The sequence below is a fragment of the Coloeus monedula genome (assembly GCF_965178545.1).
Source record: "Coloeus monedula genome assembly, chromosome: 6".
NCBI lineage: Eukaryota > Metazoa > Chordata > Aves > Passeriformes > Corvidae > Coloeus > Coloeus monedula.
The window spans coordinates 55946110-55964084 of NC_138786.1; positions in this window are offsets into that span (position 1 = coordinate 55946110).

Here is a 17975-nt window from a genome sequence, read left to right on the forward strand (position 1 = left end):
CAAAAGTCTTTATGTCTATAGAAAATACATGTTTTCTTTCTTTGCTCTTGAGGAATTTCCAGCTCATTCTTTGATGCAGAAGATTTCTTACATAAGACTACTTGGTCAAAGAAAGAATGCAGTGTACACATTTTTAGTGCCTGGCTGTGCTCGGGACATACCCTGTCATCATTCCTTTGACTGGAAAGCAGTAAGAGTTTTGCACAGATGTGAGTGCCTGTTTAAAGGGTAAATACCTGCTCTTTGTTCATAAGCTATTGGATGTGAGAGAGGAAAGGCATATTTTAGAGGAAAAAAAACGTGACACATCCTGCTTTTGCTAGCCGGGCCATCACATGCATTTTACATGACGAGGAGAGACCCTGCAAACCAGTAGGCCAAGGAGAGATGCCCTCTGTTTCCTCAATCTATAATAACACCATTCAAAAGTCAACAATCAGTGATGGGTGGTTTTGCATTTAAAACTGACTTTCAGAGAGATCCATTATGCCATTTCAACCACATGGCATTAAAGGGCGCACGTGAGCATTAAGCAGGTGTTTGCAGAGCGCCTCAGCAAGTGATGTGCTTCAGGAGCCTTCATCTCCTTGGTCAGGGCTGACAGCTATGGCTGAAGGATGGGGCATGTCGTGCTGCCCAGAGCTCCTCTCCTTCGAGTTGCAGAAGCAGGCAGCGTTAGAATGTGAAGCTGCAGAAGCAGTAGGATGCGGTGACTGATAACTCCAAGGAGGGCCCATATGGCAGGATGGCTGTACTTATAAATATTTCAAATGTCAATTCACAAGGCTACAATCATACCAAGCTGTTTGTGTTATTCTGAATAATTGCTAGCAAACTATAACAAAATATTTGTCATACTAGAATAACACATATAAATTTAACTGCTATATGCACCAAGCTTTTCTCCAGATAATATATTTTATTAGGTTAATAAAAACAACAGAGGCAGCATGGTTGCAGGGAATTTGTGAATAATTACCTATGAAAAACCCTTCATGCATACCTTTCCTGCTGAAGAGATTGTAGAACTTCATGTCTTTTCCCCAATGAGGACAGACAAGTGTGACATCAAGCCAAGATCAAGGTAATCAGGGCCTGCTAAGGCATTATTTAGTTTTATTTTCCTCCATTACCATTTGCACATGTGCTTATTTGATTTTATTGGCTGTCATCAGTTATTACTAATGCACAGCCATATGGATGCAGTGACAGAATGCTGGGAATATGGTGCTTTCCACACTGCTGTCTTTGAAGCACTTTGGATGTTTTGTGCAGCTCTAGCCCTGGGATGAGGAGAGCTGAACTGAGAGAGGCACAGTTCACAACAGCAATTTCCACAGCAGCACTGGAGGGGGTAAGCAGAATCAACTGGAGCTCCCCAAAAGGGCTTGCTGCTCTGTTGCTGATAATGGGCTTATTTAATTCTCCCCAGTTATGGTGCACTCATGGAAAGGTTAAGCAATTTGTGATTGATTTACATAATTTAATACCCCCTCCCCTCGGTTGGGAAATGAAAATAGAAGAGGATTTTTGGAGTCATATGACATTCATGGCATTTTGAAACAGGCTTTAAATGATTTTTACCTTTCAGTTGCTTATTATGACCTCTAAACTGCTAACACTTTTGTAAGAATTTCTGTACTATTCCAGGAAGAGAAATGACAGAATTGTACATGGAGCCAGCAAAATTCAGACCCATTCATGTGATAATCCTTCCTGCGCAACCCTGCGTATAATCCTAGTAATTCTGGACAAAGAGGAAGGTATTTATGTCTTGTCAGGCTTCCAAGGCTATTTTCCTGTCTTCTGACAACCAAAGGGTCAAACAGTCATTGACTTACAAATGTGGAACAATGTCTTACAGCAAGAAAAACTGGTGTTCCTCACTGTCCTGAGGATAAAGAGGCTAAACTGTCCACAGCTCTGGATACAGTTTAATGCTTGTGCATGGCTTGCAGCGTTTTCCATACTGAGTAAAGAACCTGCTTTTAGCATGTCATCATCTCGATTTTCCTCAGATGTGCTCACATGGCCCAGCATGGCTTACCCCTCTATTCGTGCATGAGCCTGAACCTCAGTTCAAGAGAGAAGCAGAGGCACCATGCAAAACCACAGCTTTTCTCTGTTTGAAGCCTTAAAACACAGTCAGCAGACCTGTCAGGTAGCTTCATACAGGAGAACTGCAGATCCATGTGAGGTCAAAGACATACTCTGTAGGAAATGTTTGTGCAGAGCAGGAACAAAACAGCAGAGCAACTGCAGCCTCATGGCAAGGTGGAACTGCCATCCTGAGGAAAAGGGATCTGGTGCCAGACATAGCAGAGTGGAGAGGAGCCTGGTTTGCCATGCTTAACAAGGGGTAGTGCAGAATTAATCCCAGCCTGCTAATTCTTTTAGTTATTCAAGGCTCCTTTGTGCAAGGCTTGGAAGAGACCAGAGGCTCTGCTAACAGAGTGTGCTGCTACTCTTCCTGTGATGTGCATGAGAGTTCACAGAATGAACAGCATATGTTCTGCTTCCCCAAGGTGCAGCAGAACAGCATGCAGAGCACACAGAATATTTGGGAATTAATGTTTTGTGATAAACTTCTCAACCCTGACCCATGTCCTGAATGAAGGATAAAGACTGGAAGGAACCATCCCCTGTGAAATGTCTGGTAGATAATAAAATGTTTTCAGTGGCAAGGACTGTGAAGCACACAACAGATTGTCTGACAAGATTGTGTAGTCTCCAGCACTGGATGTCTTTAAGGGTAGATGAGACAAACAGCTATCAGGAATGACTGAGGTGCAATTATCCCTGCCTTAAGGCAGAGGGATTCACTGGGTGAGTGTTACCAGCCCTGTTCTCTGCATTTGTGACAAGAATTTGCAGAACTGGGGTCCAAGCCCAGAGCTGTTTTTCCCCCTGTCAGCAGGAGCATCAGCCAGGATTTCAATGCTATACAAAATACTGCCAGACTGCTCTCATCACTCCAATACCATGGCTAGCATGTGACTGCTCATCTCACCACCCTCCCACATCCTGGGTGACACTGTGACAAGAGGAGAGAATATTAAACAGAAAATGCATGTGGGGTATAGCCACTATGTAAATGTCACAAATACATTGAAGGTGACAATAACATGAAAAGGTTACACTGATTTAGCAACAAAAGATGGCTTCACAAGGTTGATTCAGCTCCAGCAATGAAAGCTGAATGATTGCCCACACAAGCACTATTAACAGTCATGAATCTTCTCACTCTACTTCCTTTCCCTTTTACCGGGATTAGGGTTTCCATCTCTTGGGTAGTTAAAACCTCACATATCCACTTGGGAAGAATACCATTTAATCATTTAAGATTGTGATGGCACGCTTTTTTTCCGAGTGTGAGAAGACCTTTCAGATCTCTTCAGCATACTGCACCATAGTGCCTACCCTTTTCTTGTTCTGGCATGGTGCAGGAAAAAAATTATGGTGCTAAATAATCCTTTCAAAGCAAACACAACTTCTTCCTGAGGGATCTTTTTCTGGTCAAAAATATTTGAAAACATTCCCAGCCCTAAGGTAATTTTCTTTACTAGTCTACCAGCCACCATAAATGTCTATACACTAAAGCTGGGACTGAGAAGCCAGAAAGACCCAGGCAGAGTTGCAAGCACAAGATACAGGTAAATGCAGAGATCCCTTAAAAGCCATGGTGGGACAGTGTGACAGGATTGCAGTCACTGCAGCTTGTGTTTGCTGAAGTGGTGCTGAACTCAAATCACTCAGATAGAGGAGATCTAGAGCTGCTCCACTGCCTCATTCTTGCAGGACACCCCAAAACATCTGTTGTTGCACTTGGAGGGACTGTTGTTCCCACCCATCCAGGCAGTCTATCCTTCACATTGAGGTCTGATCATGAACTCCCTCACTGCCACTTTTCATTGACTTTGCTGGATTCTTTGGGTGACAACTAAAACTTTTGGTGTGGAAACTATTATTGCTGAAGGGGTGTTTACTTGAGTCTGAGACCGTGGGGACTGTAGAATGTTTTGACTATATTAGAGGAAATAATGGGTATACTAAAGCAGTTCAAGGGTAGGAAAAAGCTTTTCTCACTGGTGGACTTCTTGATTGACATTGTGTGTGCAGATGCCAGATAATAAGTCACACATCAGTTTCTCTTTAAATAGGGTGAGCGATTCAAAGCAGCTCCTCTAGCATACAATTTAAAGAGGCTGAAAAGTTCCTCCCAATAACAACCAACAGTGATATGCTTTACTGTAATAAACCATATGTTGTTTCTTCCAGGAGTCAATAATCCCTGCTCTCAAATTGAGAAACTTTAAATGTGCAGCCACTTACCTACTAAAGTGCAGTAAGTGTACATTCTCAGAATCTAATGTATTATTAATATAATGAGAAAGATATTGTAGTATATTTATAGAGATGTACTGTACATTTTTGCTAGAACGTATGGGAAAGAATACAGATAGCGTGCAGATCCCTAACCAATACTGAAGATCATTACAGCTTTATACAACAGACCAGCTCTTACTGCCAATGAATTCCAGCTTTTAATCTGCGTTGCTGAAGTATTCATAAATCTGTTTCACCCCCTAAATGCAGTGAAAAACTGAAGTCACAACCTGCAAGACATCTGTGATTTATTCTTCTGGGCTTCCAACAATGAGATCAGAGTCATTACAATCTAAGGCAAGGTGGGTGGCTAATAAATCTGTTGCTGATTTACACATAGATTGTGGTGTTGCATTGCTAATTTGCAAAGAAAACAACATGTAAGTGTATGCTTAATGGCATATTGTGGTTCTAGATGGAATATTATCCTTGACAGGAGTTAATGCTTGATAGTACATGTGTTGTTAAGGCTAAACCCTGTTCCACACTGCCAGAAGCCAGGTAGACCCAGAAGAGCTAGCTAGGATGACCAGACCACATGTAGGAAAGGAATACATGGGAAGCAGTAAACAAGAGATGGACTTATCTATAGGGATGTAGGCCCCAGTTCGTCTAGGAAAACAAGGTATGCCAATAGAGATAAGGATGATTTTATCAGTGAGAAAGACTGGCAGGCAGTTCTTAGTTCTTAGAGAGAGGGAGGTGAAGAGCAAAAGAGACTCTATACCTGATAAGGAAGGGATCTGGCTGGTAATCTCATGAGGTAATAGTTATTTTAAGGAACTAAGCAACAAGGAATGGCAAGTTTTCAGGAGTCACAGACATCATTGCACCCCTGTGAAAACAACAGGCTAAGTAAAGTGAGTTCCTCTTCTTATCAGCCTCTGTCTTGAGTTAACCAAGATGGGATCTTAAACCTCCTTAGGGCTGGAGAAGCTGTAGACAGGTGATCCCTGCCTGTAGTTCTAAAGGTGTGTGTGTATGTCTAGCTTGCACAGAAAGGCTTATTGCTGAGAATGGTTTTATGGAGTTCACCTGAAATAACTGTACCTTCCCTTACAACCACCAGACAACCCCATCCCACCTGCACCACAGCTGTCTGAGTCTGGGCTGACAGAAGGACTGGGATCCCTGTCTTTCAGATGGAACAACTCCTCAGAGGGGAGCACCTAGGACAACAATGTGATGAAGGCAGGTTTCCAAGGAAGCCCAGAATGATGGAACCTCACAAAGATCTCTTGGGCACATCAGAGTCTGGTGTTTCAAAAAGTGCAGTCAACTGCAAAAAAAAAAAAAAAAAAATTCACAGGCAAAATAATCCAAAATTATGTTAGTTCCAGATTATCAGGCTTATCATCTATGGTCTAATTTATGTCTGTTTGCAATATCTTGCTTCATGCACACCAGTTTTGTGCCAGCAGAAAGGAGAGAAAAAGACTGCCTACATGTGCCACTGTATAGGAACATGAGCGCTGTGACCTCTAGAGCCGCTGGTGACCATCTCTGGGCTGTCCCAGCACTTTCATTCCAAGGCAGTTTTGAAATAGCCTTTTAGAAGAGATGTACACACAATGGAGTTACATGTGTCAAAAATGCATTTCCTCATCTGTATGTTCTCATGCCAGATATTGAATCCTATTTTAGACCCAGTCTGCATCCCAGACTTCCTGAAGCTGCAGCCAAAACATTTTTAGCTGTGCATTTCTATGGGATCGCTGATGTAAGGAGAGAGATTTAATTTCTAATATTTCTGGCTGCGAGTATGCCCAGGGAGCTTTGTCAGACTGAAGAGTTCCTGGGGGGTCTGCAGAGTGAGGAGGAGGCTCTCAGTGCCTTCCCCTGGGGCTGTGCCACAGCCGTGTGCAATGCAGTATTTTTGTTCTACTTGTTTTGGGTCACATAAACCACAACAACCAAAGCATCACATTTGGGAAAGGTGAAAGGGTTATGGTTTAAAATAAGAATAGTTGAACCCAAGCCTGCACTGAAACTATCTGTAAGATTATCCAACTCAAAATGAAACGAGGACTTTCAGACCTGCTCCCAGCTGGACAATCTTCTGCAGCACAAACCCCACAGTTACAGCTGGCACTGTTTAGTGATGTCCCCTCAGCAGAGCTTTGGTTGAAATGTGTAACATTCATGGCCTGCACAGGCAGAAGCATCAGAAAGGCACAAACTCTTGACCCACAACGTGCAGGTCTGCTCAGCAGAGAGGTCATCTACTGCTGGAAAAGCACAGCTTCCTAGCAGTGCCCATGGAGCTGCTCTGGGGGCACAGGAGCTGCCTCAGGCAGCTGTGCTCCACACTTTGTGCACTCTGGAGGTCCAGCTTCTCCTCAGGCAAGGTCAGGCAATCCACAGGGCTCCTGTGTATCAGAGCTGGGGCAGCTTGCAACCTGGACATACCACTGTGGGAAAGCAATGGAGGGAGGATGACCTTGAGATTCATTTCCTAAACAAACAGAAGGTCTCAGTGTTGTCAGCCTCAAGTATTTACTAGCTATTACTCATCTTCCTGCCTTTCTTCAAGTATAAAAGGGCCTTAGACATTGAAATATAAACAGCTGTGGATTTTCTTTCATTTGCTCATTTCTACTTCTTATTTGGGTGGCTACTGAGGTTTTATGGTTTGTGCACTGAAGCCGTGCCTTGTTCAAACCTCTTCCTCTGGCCACACACAAGTAAAACCACAGTGGCTTTGGGCTGCAACTTAAAGGGAGGGAGATTTTCCAGTACTGCTTGAGAGGCAAGGATGTGGTTTGTCACTGAACTTTACCAGGTCACATTTCCCCTTGTTCCCATCACTGCCAAGCTCTCCAGTGCCTACCACCTTGCCCAGAAACGTCCTTTTGCCTCACTCATTCTTTGCAGGAAAGCATCCTTACAGGGCAGAAAGTCCTTTATATCCCCTACCAGAATCTGTAGGAGCCTGAGGGAGGATGGGTGGTTTATTCCCAGGCATGTCATGGAGGTGAAAATTTTCAAGGATTGCAGGAGGCTGTTCAAATATATAGAAGAAATCCATGGCAGAACTGAGAACAAAGTGTGATGGCTCTCCTCAGCCCTATTTCCTCCCCACTCAGTCACACTGCCATTACCTTGTAGGGCCTGCAAATGCCCAGTTGCTGCAACTAACTAGAAATGAAGGCTTATTTTGACTTCAGCACAGCCTGAGTAGATCTCAGTGATATGGGACTTCCTACAGTGTGCTTATCGCACTCAAATGAATCCAGCAGACATAACATCATATTTTGCCCAGTATTTAAAGTTCATGAGGCAATTTTCCTGAATTGCTCCCTTTATTACATAGTGAGGAGAAAGCTGTTCAGCTAAACATTCAATCAACAAGCAGTTTCTAATCATCTTTTCTGGAAGATAAAACAAATAAAGGGAAATAGACAAATCCTATCTCCAGCAAACAGCCAGAACAGCTGATTTATATGCTGGGACATTTCTTAGGAGCATGGAAATACTGAGAAGTACTCTCCTTCCTTTAAGGCACAGAAGCACTAAGAAATGTACAGGCACAGAAACAGCTAAAACATCTGAAATCACGAATTCACAGAATAAGCTGAGTTGGAAGGGACCTTCAAGGATCATGAAGTCCAGCCCTAGCGCTGCACAGCGCCATCCTCAAGATTCACACCATGTGCCCAAGAGTATTGTCCAAACATCTCTTGAACTCTGTCAGGCTGTGACCTCTTTCCTGGCCACAATATCTGAAATCTCCTCCATCCCACAAATTTTGCTCTAAATTTGGAGACCAGGGTGCACCATTCCAGGCTGCGCTGCATCACTTTCCAGCTGACTGAGGGTGCACTTGATTCCTTCATCAAGATCATTGATGAAGTTATTAATCAGGACTGGCCCCAGTACCAAGCACTGGGGGACACCTCTGGTCTTGCTATTAAAGGCTGAGGCAAAAAAGGCATTAAGTACCTCAGCTTTTTCCTCAGCCTTTTTTAATGTTTTTACTGTTTCTTCCCACATCTGGCAAAGGATAGAAATTCTCCTCAGTCTTTCTTTTCCTGTGAATGTATTTGTAGAAACATTTTTATTGTCTTTTACAACAGTAGCTAGATTAAGTTAAAGTTGGGCTTTGACCCTTCTAATTTTCTTCCTGCATAGCCTCACACCATCCTTGTAGTTCTCCTCCTATGTTGCTTGACTCTTCCTCCAAAGGTCCTTGTTCCTGCTGACCTCCATCCTTACTTCTCCAAGAACTAAAAATTGTAATTTCATTATCTCTGTGCCCAGAGGTGGCCTCTAACCATCACATCACCCACAATTCCTTCTCTTTTCATGAACAACAGGTCTAAGGGGGCACCTTCCCTAGTTGACTCCTCACCAGCTGTGTCAGGAAGTTATCTTCCACACACTCAGGAATCTTCCAGACTGGTTCCTCTCTGCTGCATTGTGTTTCTAGCAGGCATATGGTAAGTAAAAGTCTCCCATAAGAACAAGGGATAGAGACCTAGAAGATCCCCCTTTGAGGTACACAAAGGCTTTTCTCCCTGAGGAGAGCTGAACCAGAGCAGGCTGCCACAAGACAGTGGGAGAAGTGTTGGTGCTTGTGCACTGTTTTTTCCTTTCAGTCAGATGCATGAGTTGTACCGAGGGTGTTTGCCACATGAAACTGTGCAATCAAGAGCATTTCCAAGAATTCGAAACAAACCCCAATCCCTAAAAATCACAACTAAAACCACTTATGCAAATGCCTATACAGATTAGGGGCAGCCCTCGGGCTCTTGGCAAATTGCCCTCAGCAAACTCAAGTTTGGGTCCCTCAGTTCAAAAGCAATGCAAAACACTCAATCCTTCCCTCAGGCAGCCCTTCCAGGGAGCAGAGGCTTTCTCTCTGTCCTGATTCTCATCCCAGTGTGGCAGTTCAGAGCATCTCCTGTCTATCCTCTGGGCCAAGCCCAGCTGGAGCTGCCGTCTGCTGCTCCATGAGAATACCCAAGCTTTTTACAGTTCTTCTGTATATTTCTTCATCAGCTCTTCCTTTTCACTCAGAAATTCATTGTCCTGTGCTTTGAGTAGCAAGGGCTGACAGTGGAGGGAATGGCAACCTGATGAAGGAGGGTTGCAGCCCAGGGTGCAGTTCCCAGCTGCACTGCTGGCTCTGAGTCTGTGCCAGCTACTTTCCAATGACCCTTAGCCCATGTCAGCAAAGAAGTTAGAGGTAGATCTAGCAAAAGCTGACACCTGTGGGACCAGTCATGTGCCTGTTGTGTCTAACTGGGCTGCATCCACTGCAGGTACTCAGCTACCTATGGCAGAAAGGGCTCCTAGAGCAGAGAGCATCAGATCTCAGAGTTACAGACTTTGATCTTACCTGTAGGATTGATATTAAAAAAAAAGACACATAATTAGAACTTGATCATATGCCTTTTAACAGTGACATGTTCTTACTCCCATTTTGTTAGCAGACTGCCTTGCTTGAAAAATTCAGGGGTTTTCTGTCACTGCCTTTTATTTCTTCTCTTTGTGGTAGATGCAACTATAAACATTTAATAATTCCAGTTAGCAGGGGTTTTTGGTAACTCTGTCAGCTGCCTTTTCACAGGTTTTCCTAGGCTACTGCAGAGGCCAATCAGATCATATAAATGTGCATATTAACAAAGGTTCATTAAGAGACTCTGTCTTTCTAAGCCTCTGGAAAAAAAGCAAAGCAGGGACGAGCCTTAGAAGTAAATGCACTGTGTTCTTCACTAAATTTGACATAGTACTAAAATCATCAGCTTTTTAATAATCTACATTTAAGATGCAAATGCATCTATTTGATAGGAAAATCTAATGCATGAATAAAGATTCCAAATTGTTTTATTACTCCTTGATCGCTGTTGGCAAAGGGGGAATTACCATGCTAACAGCCTCATTGAGGGAAAGCCATATGCCTGAAATGGAGACTACACTGAAGTTACAAAGTTTAGGATAAAGTTACATGGAGAGAGGCTCATTTAAAGTAGTGACTAATTAATGACCTCAGAGGTAACCCTACCAGCTACCACACTGGCTAGAGAGGTGAATCCTATTAAGAACATTCTAAGAGCAGTTTCCAATTACTAATCTTTTCAGCAGCTTTATGGTGTAAGAGAAATGACTTCAGGCCCCAGTTCCCATCACGGGGTCAACTCGTTTCACTTTCACTCTGTGCTAGAGAATGATAGTCCTGTGGGCAGCCTCTGACAGCCAAGAGGCTATTTAATATTGCCAGAGCTCAGCAAGACATTTACATTTGAAATGCAATGCATGTGGAGTGGCAGTTTGGCTCTTTTCCTCCTGTCATATCAGTTCCTAAAATTGTAGAATAATTGCTTCTACCCCATGGATTAAGCAAAGAGTGAATGGTCTCAGACTGTCCCATCTCTGATGTTAAGGCTGTGAGGATAGACCAAATCTTTTATTAAAGTAACAGGCATAGCTGGGAAAAAGGACAAGATGTTAGGCAAGCCTTTGGGAAAGACTAAAGAGCCTGAAGTTGGCTCAATTTTTTCAGCTATATAAAGATATATAAAGACACTACTTCTCCCTATGAAATTTGAACCTTTACACCAGCGTGGCTGCTGTTGCACTACTGCATGGCTCTGCTGAAGCACTGTAAAGCTGGAAGGGGGCAGATAGAAGAAATGGGCTGCAGCTGGGTGGCTGTTAGGTTGCTTGGTAATGCGAGGCTGTGCCGTGTCTCACTAATTAGTGTGTAATAGCTGTGTACTCTGGCTCACTTTGGGATGCCTTATCAAAGGGGGAGAAAGAACTGGGTTTAATTTAGCTATTCAGAGGGACTGCATCTGTTTTCTCAGCCACTGTAGGATTATAATTGTTTCTAGATGACAGCAGGTCACACGCATGTAGGCTTTTTAATTATAACTGAAATTTCTTTTCAACCTGGGGAAATAATTTAATTTCAACATTACTATTATTTTTTTCTTCATTCTAACTTCCCCAACTCTTTTTGCTGTCTTACTTGCAACATAATTTTTTCTCCTTTCCACATGATTGACAGACTTTCTTTGTTCATAGCTGTCACTGTTTTTCCTTTTGATTCATGCAACAATTACATAGTTCAGTTTAAAGGTTATGGAAACTGTGTTTTGGCATTCAACCAGTCTCATCTCTGGAAACATTAGTTAGATGCTCTTATTTAAAATTCCGTCTATAGAAGGAAACATTGCCACCTAGGTCTCTGCCTGTATTTCACCTTCTTTTTGTCTTTGTTTATCTGACCAGATCATGTTTTATGCAATACAAAATAGTCAAATCTCATGTTTGTGCAGGGCCTACAGTGTTATGTCGTGACTTGAGATGTCCTGCTCTCTTTTGGATGTCAGCCATAACTAATCTGCTCGGTATGAGCTTGTTTGCACGTTTTTGCATAGTTAAAGATGCCAAAATGTAAGTGACCCATTAGAAAGAGGGTGACATTAAGAGGGAGTGCAAGATAGAGGGTGAGAAGAGCACAAAGTAGAAAGCTCAGAAAAATGAATGTTCTCTATGACTGTGCACCAGAATAGCCAGACAGAAGACTGATGGTTATCCATACCACTTCTGACACCTCAGTCATCCTATGGGAAGTCTTCTGCTTTTCTCAGTTGTGCATCTGGGGACTGAACAGGACAGTTCATGTGGCAGGAATAACATCACGCCACTCTACACCTTTTAGGTGAATCCTGAGTTACAACAAGCAACAACCTCAGGCTGCAGGGTCCGCTTTCAGACTCTGTGGTCTGGAAATGCAAGCCAAGGAGTGATGTGGATTTCATATCAAGAAGTTTTTAACACATTTAACAACTGTGAAAGATGACAACTAGGCACAAAAGACTAAGCATGCCTCAGAGGAGCCAGAGAATTAGTTAGGCATGTGGATGAATCACTAGATGGGACTTTGAAACCAGACCTTACTTTTGAGCTAAGCTCTTGGCTGGAGGGTTTGGATGAGCCATTAAACCTGCAAATACAGAATTCATTCCCTGCACCAGAGGTCGCATATGTATTAGGCCACCCTCATCTCCCTGAATGACAGCAACTGAAAGGCAGCTATGGAAAAATCTATCATCCATGTATGCAACAGCCTTTTGTCTTCGAGAACAGGGATACAAGGCCTGGAACTGATTGTACTTAACATCCTTTTCCCCTCTTTGGAGGTGATGCACCGCAGAGGCTTGCTCATCTCAGAGATAGAATGATCCATCACATTCCTGGATTCCCTTCCCAGAGCAAGGCATGGCAAAATCTGACTGGAACCCAAGGTAAGGAAAAGGAAAGGAAAATTTTGTCATTACTGATAGCTCATCTCAGTTCCCATGGTGCTCCAGCCATGAAACGACAAACATACTCTCAAAAAGCAGAAGTTTGTTGTTCTCAGAAATGGATAATCTGAGTAATAGGAGGAAAACTAAATTTCACCAGTGGGTGAAAATCAGGGATACTGGGAGGTACTTCACAGTTGCTAAGCAGCAGTGACCAGATCAGCAAACACCACGGAATACTTGAGGTACCACATTTCATGTTGCTGATGATACAAGTAACTGCATATATCCTTTCTGGTGTGTTCTTGGGTTGGCATCAGGAGAATAAAAATATAAACTACGGGCATTAAACACTCAGGAGACTGGCTACCACAGCCCTGTGATCCTCCCAAAATTACAGTGTACATCATGGGGGAGGACAGAGGAGGCAATAGTGGATGATGCACCTTGAAATCTGCTTCAGAAATTAGAGCAATGAGCCATTGTCTTAAAAATGGTTGATATGACAAGCTGCTATAAGTGAAAATTATCTGCACTTCTTGTGGTGACCTTAAGAGAAGATAAACCCAAGCCTCATCCACACAAATCAAAGATGTAACATCCATTTAGCCATCATATATTTTAATTTCCCCATTAAGGCAAGAAGAGAGTGGCACACAGTGGCACACAGTCGTGCTGATGCTTGGCAGCCTGAGAATAACAGCACGTGACCATTCTCCAATGTCTAACACACAAAATCCCAGGTGGAATGGTGACCATCAGGACTCTGGTCTATCATTAGAGGAGAATAACTAGTGATCAGTCAAAGGATTGATCCATTGTTGTGCCTGCTCAGCATCACTAGTATTTTCTGTCCTTCATGATGCATATGAACTGGCAGAAGCATAAGAGATGGTGGTACACCCATGCTAGTTTTTCAGATAAGTTTCTTTAAGTTAGGATGGATGAGTATGGTGTTGTCTAGAAGCAGGAAAAAGCAGAAAGGATGCTGAGGGGAGGATTTACAACGAATAGCAGCTGACAGCATTTCCTGAGTCTGTAACTGGTTGGCTGCATAAAGCAGTTTCAGGGAAAGCTGTATGAGGGCTTTGAAATTTAAAGTAGTGCCCTTTGGATGTACATCTAGCCTGGAGCAGCTGGCTTCAACACAGCCATGTAATCCAGAGAACTGCCTGGTTGGATTTTGCCAGACAATTTCATGGAGATTTCACACAGTTGTGTATGTATGTCTACAGTAAATGGTTGAAATAGGTGTTTGGAAGTAGAGACACGAACCTTAAAATAGTGGTCAAAGCAAAAAAAGAAAAAAATCTTGTTATTCCACCAGGTATTGTGCTCTGTGGAATATGCTCATGGAGTTTTTGAATACAGGGGTGGGACAAACTGGGATGTGCCCTCCTCTGACAGTACATAGCATAAGCTGCTGTTTTAAACACATGAAAAATAACAAGAAGGGACTGAAACCTAGCTAATAAAATGCTTCCTCTAGGGTCATCCACATTGCTGCCATCAGTAAAGGAAAAAAAAAATAGTTTTGGAAAACTAGACAGGTAGCGTGAATCAAGTAATGTAAACAGTGTGTGTGAGCACACACCGCGCTGGCTGACGTACCCGTGTCATGTGGAGAAGTGTGTGCCCAAAATAACAAAAATCTGCCATCTATTTTATCTTAGCAGCTCTGGGTGGGAGGGCCTATTAATCAGATGGCAGTCTGTGTGCATCAGCTCCAATATGGTGTTACCTCAAAACAACAGACTCGCACATTTCCATCATCAGCCTGCTTTCCTCTCCAGCATGATGAGCTGCATCTGATCATGTAAAATCACCTTTTACAATGTATTTTGTACTGACTGTGTAATGAAATGTTTATTTTTGAATATGGAACTGGAAGGGAAAATGTCAACAGCCATAATTAATTTTACTTCACCATCTGCAGAGCAGGTCAAATAATAGGAAAAAAAAAGTCATCCTTCTGCAAGACAAAACAGAGTGCTTTCAGTGAGCATTGTTTTCAAGGACAGATGTTATGCTGGCTTGAGAAGGAGAAAATGCAGTTGTACATTTTCTCTTTAGGAGAAGGGCAGATTGGAAGTCTGGGATTTTAAACAAAAGTAAAAGGGAAGGAAAGTGGTCAAGTTCTGGGGACAGAAAAGTCCACCAGCACCAGTAACATCCCCATGGACTAATAACAAAACTGCTGAAGAGGTTCAGGTAACTCTGGATTTTCCTTTGTAGTTTTTTTTTTTTTTTCTTAATTGATCTCCACTGAATCACAATTTGCAATTCTATCCCCTGATTCTTACCACTTTGGGATGCAGCTGATCCTGCACCACAGGCACTGAGATTTTATGGATTACTGTTATTTAAGACAGCTGTTTTAAATTGGTTAGTGCCTGTTGTGTAACTGAAAATCTCTTACCATGGAACTACTGAGCATCTCAGAAGAGCCACCCATTCACCTGGTCCAGCAAGAACAAGCAATGAGTTGGCTGAGAAGATAGTTAAATTATGGAATTTACATTTCTGTTGGAAATAACACCCCAGATAGTTGTGTGAATAGTTATGCCTGAGAATCTATTTCTTTCTATTCAGCACTCAGAACTAAACATATAAGAAGATTTTCTTAGACATTGCCAGCATCTGAATTTTTGTTTGAAGATTCTCTGTTTATTTATTTTTGTGTTGAAGAAGGATAAAGGCAAGCAATTAAATGAGCAAGTGTTAACATTGCAATCAAGTATTTGGATCGAACTTGCCTTTGGGATCCTCCTGTGTCCTGTGGTGCATAATACATGAACACATCAGGAAAAGCCATATCAGTTTTGCACAGGAACGAAGTCCTGTCCACATATCAGCTTTTCTTTTTCCTCATTTTTTTTCTTTCTCATAAATTTCCTGCACAATGTCCCTACTTCCCCATTTGCGCTTGAATTTTCCTTGTTCTTCTGTGCAGCACGGGCATCACGAGTAGTAAAGAACACAGATCTCTTTTCTCTGAAATTCTAAGCTTTCTCCCTCAGTAGTATCCAGCTGTGAGTTGAAACAAATTGCAGGGAAGTTCTGCTCAGCCATCACAGCCAAGATAACAGCACTCAGTTACTCCGTGGAGCTGCATCTGTATTTATCTGGCAGATTAAAGAGTGGGCTACGCTCAGGGCAGATGGGCTCTTCAAATACTTCAGCTTCCAAACTCTAACAAGTCTTTTGTGAGCACATATTGACTGAATTAAAAAGATCAATAGTCACCAGGTAAATATAAGGTGTGCTTTTGACAGTGGAGGAATCAGCCTAATTTTCAAGTCTCTATTCCCACTTGTTGTGGTACAGCAGTTTGCCAGATGTAATTTTTTTTTATTTTATTTTACTCAGAGGCAAAATTAAAGTATGTTTTTCCCTTCCCTTTTGTTCACAGAAATGTAAGAACTATTTTTAGCTAAAGCTTTCTCAAAAAAAAAAAAAAAAAAGAGAGAGAGAAAAATCAGCCTAAGGGCACTTCTGGTGAGAGAAATTCCATTCTGAACTTGTTTCCTCTGAAAGATGAAAAAAAGATCTTTTAATGGAATTTGTCAAGCAGCCTTAACTATAGGCAGTGACCCAAGTGCACAGTAAGCACCTAAAGTTCATTTTCTTTGGTTATGATCTAATACACACTTAATATGCACTGTTTTGGTGTTCTGTGCTACAGCAAAGTAATTGCTTAAGTGTTCAAAAATAATTGATATGGGAATTAAGGTACAAAGTTAGATCTGTTCAATTTATCTTACAAAAGTAACTTCCTCCTGCATTTCACCTGCCCCTTTATTCATTTAGTAAAATCATTTAATGCAAAGATCAGTGCTCCCTTAGGAATCTGTGGAAAAGAATAATTTCTTTATTCCTTGATATCTGTTTAGAATATAAAGCCTCTGGGAAAACAATTGCTCCATGCTGTTTCCTTATAATACAAGGAATAGTGGAGTCACCAGCTGTTGAAGGAATGTAGACAAACAGAACCACCTTAACTGGGCTCAAAAATCAAGAATTCACAAACTTTACAAGCAGTAGCATTTATCCAGATTGGGTCCTAACTTTGAGTTGGAAAGAGATTTTGACTGTTATCTCTGAACATTATTACCAATGTGGTATAACAGAACACAAAAATGAGGAATATTCCCTCGCTATTTCTTTTTGATTGGAAAACAGTCACGTATTTTGTGACTGCAGTGGCACTGCTGCTAGTTTAGATGAGACAGATATACACAGCAATGGCACCATCTACCCACAAACCCAGAACTGTCTCAGGGGAAATGCACAGTACATGCGATTCTGCAAGGTTTTATTGAGCTGCCATTGATTGAAACACTGTTCTCTCTTACTGGATGAGCTGGGATGCAATTGAAAGCACTGGCAATACCTACACCATAACTGCCAAGTCATCCCAATGAGTGAGGGAATGGAGGACTGTCTTTCTTACCTGCTTGTTATTTGCAAGGTATCTTTTGGGCCAGAGACAGGATGTAGAGAACCATCACAGTTATAAGCTGACAGCCACTTAGAGAGGTGGGTAGAAAGGACAACCTGTATGACAGGAGTCCATACATCTAGAAGCAATTCTGGAGAAGAGAGAAGTTTAAAACTGCTCTTTGAGAAAGACGTAAACTTGAAACTCTCCCCTGGGAAGAATTTTATTTAATGTATAATCCTGCTCTGGGTTCACTTAAATTTATTTAAAAATTACATCCTCAGAGGCAAATTTAAATGATAAGACAGTTGTCAAAGAAGGATAAACCCCTTCTTTCCTAATGTTGTAAATCAAGGCTGTTGCAAATCGAGGCTGCTGTAAATCAAGGTTTTACTATGGAGTAGGAAATGCTTTCATTCCAATATTTGTTCATGCCTTGATCAAAACAAAACATAAACCAAAACACAGAATCTGCAAAGCTGGAATGCAGGATTCCTGCACTTCATCTATTTTATTATCTTCCTGCTTTCTCTTTGCATGATGTCATCATTGGTGCTACACAACACAATTTGAACTGAAACAAAGAGCTTTGTGCTGGTGAATGGAATGTTTCAGTCTATCAAAATGACTTCCTCACTCGAGAGAAAGATGTTGTTTGATTCTTCCACAGGAAGCTTTATTTTCTAAAGCCTCACATATTCTGCTGCTGAAGTAAACCTGTAGAATATTTTTACTGGCCCTTATATTTTCCTATTTTTTTAGCCATGTATATCTTTTTGTCTTATTAATCTAAGGAGTACTTCTAAGTCAGACAATTATGGATTGTCTGAACATTAAACCCATATCTTTTTGCAAAACAGGATGAACCTAGTTGGGTTGCCCTGAGGCCTGAA